The sequence below is a fragment of the Pinus tabuliformis genome, chromosome 4_1 (genome assembly GCF_031772625.1).
Source record: "Pinus tabuliformis cultivar Carrire ecotype Pingquan chromosome 4_1, CPIR1, whole genome shotgun sequence".
Lineage (NCBI taxonomy): Eukaryota > Viridiplantae > Streptophyta > Pinopsida > Pinales > Pinaceae > Pinus > Pinus tabuliformis.
Genome location: NC_142303.1, coordinates 602,762,203 through 602,764,756, shown reverse-complemented (window position 1 = coordinate 602,764,756; position 2,554 = coordinate 602,762,203).

Here is a 2,554-nt window from a genome sequence, read left to right as displayed (position 1 = left end):
AACCATATTCCAAAATAAACATGCCTATAAATGATATATATTAATGCAACTTTATAAATTAAATCATTGTTTAACACCAGTAGACATCAAAACACTTATGCTCATGATACATATTGTTAAAAGGCATCAACACACTTATGCTTATGATACGTATCTCAATACAATTTTTTAATTATAATAATTAATGTTCATTAGGATTAATATAATTCATCAAATTAAAAATAAAATAAAATTTCTTTAATATTTTATTTTATTAAGAAAAGCATTCCAAAAATACCAAAATTTTTAAATATTAAGTTTTAATTTTTTTTTATCTCTTTAATAATATTAAGTTCTATTTTTTTTTTTAATATTTTGGGAGATTTTTTTTTTTCAAATTATATAATATAATGTTTTAAAAATAATTAACAACAATAAATAAATAAAATAAAAATATAATTTATATAAATATTTAATCATATTTTAAAAACACTCGTCAATGTGATAATTCAATAAAAATATAATTCATATAAATATTAAATCATATTTTAAAAATACTTATGAGTGTGATAATTCATGAAAATCAAAATAAAAATAGAAATGAGTTACATAATTTTATCATTTTATTATTGATATCTTTTAATTAAATAATATTTTGTTCTTATTAAAAATTTAATGGTGATAATATTTTTTTAAATATGATATTAAAATTTTAAAACACCACTTACTCTTTCATATATTTAACATATTAAGTGAATACTCCATTATCCTTATCGTTAAAAATATTTAATTGTAATTTCCCAATATTTATCTGATAAGAAAGTATCCCAATTATCACTTTTATATAATTTCAAAATAATATATAACCCCACATCAAACTATTTTATAAATATTTATCTAGGAAATAAAAATGTGTACAATCACCCTTAATTATATCAATATCCCAACTTCCAAAAACATCAGTGATGTTTGCCTAGTTTCCCACCCCAATCAAACTATATATATCATATACTTAAATAAATGGCAGAATTGCATGAGTGGCATTCAAAAAATTAAATGGAAAAATTAAGTAAGAACAAAGATGCAATTTTTTTTGACATGTCAGATGAGCGAATCAATATTTGGAAGGTTACCCAATTTGACTAGATCAATCCATCGAGGGGAGTGGTAAGTTTCCTGTGTGAAACAGTGAATTACTGGAAGATGACTTATCAAACAGAGAAATACATACAATATTTTACAAGAATCGAGAGGGAATATTTTCTTTCGAACCAATGGATTTATGGAAGGCTACTTGTGAACTAAAATCCCAAATTTTTCAGTCCCGGAACTTGGGTACTGAGCGATTTAATTGTATCGGATGGCTCTTTGGGCCAATCCCACGAGATCTGTTTATTGTTCAATCACAACAACAGTCTCCTGTTGCCCATCAGTTGACTGAGATTGGGTTAAATGTTGATCATGAGAATTGATCATTTTATTGCTTCCATTCAGTTTTATTTCTGATACACAATTTTCAAAATGCGGATGAGCAGAATTTTGACAGCAGCGATTCGTCCGCGGCTTCAGGCAGGCACAACCGCTGTAAAGGGAAGGATGGGAAATGCATGCACTGCATTTCACAACGTCGCAGGTATTGCTGGCCTCGTGTGATGGGGACAAATCAGCTGCACTATTTCTTTCATGCCCACAACCACGCCTGTCATTGTCATGATGGTGTACTATTTCATGTGCTTCCACTCACTTCTTTTTTGAGGATGCACTTAAGACCGAAGTGTGTTTGTCTTTATTGTTATATCTTTCATCTATGTTGGTTTGCCCTAATATGTTGTTCGTGAACTATGCTTTCACCAACATGGGTCGTCGAAGTCACTAGTGGCTGCATTGGAAGTATCACTTCACGTGAGCAGTCCCATGCACCATTAGTTTAGGAGTAGGAGTAGTGTTTGTTTTTGGTTTGTTTGCTTGCATGCATGTTTGATTCTTACTTTGTCTGTTTGCTTGCTTGCTTGTTTGTTTGCTTACTCGCTTTGCTTACACATTTAATTTTTCTTTTGCTTTGTTTTTGGTTTGTTTGCTTGTTTATGTTCGTAGGTTAGTTTCACATAAAACTGTGTGCCACTCTTGAAACACGCTGGGTAAAGTACAACATGACTTGTGCAGTTATCAATACTTGGTTATCTGTTGTCCTACCTATGTATGAAGAACTTGTTGTCTTTATTCCATGATACATCTATGGAAAATACGTGTTGTTCAAACTGAGACTTGGTGAAAACACAACACTTGCACGTTAACTAGTGTCACTTACTCTTGTCGGTTGTTTTGAGTTAACCCTTGTCAGCTCAGTCAAGTAGAGTAAGGTGAGGGGGAAAACCTTAATAAGCACGTCATAGGTATATAAAAACTAATTTTATGAAGGAACAACTTATTCTCCTCTCAATATGTCGAGATCCCTCTTCCGCCTTTGAAATGAATAAGTTCTAGGCATGGTTATGAAAATGAAAAAAATGAAAATGTGAAAAATTCGGAAAAAAATTTGAAATAAGGCGAAAGAAGAGAAAGGCTTCATGCGTAG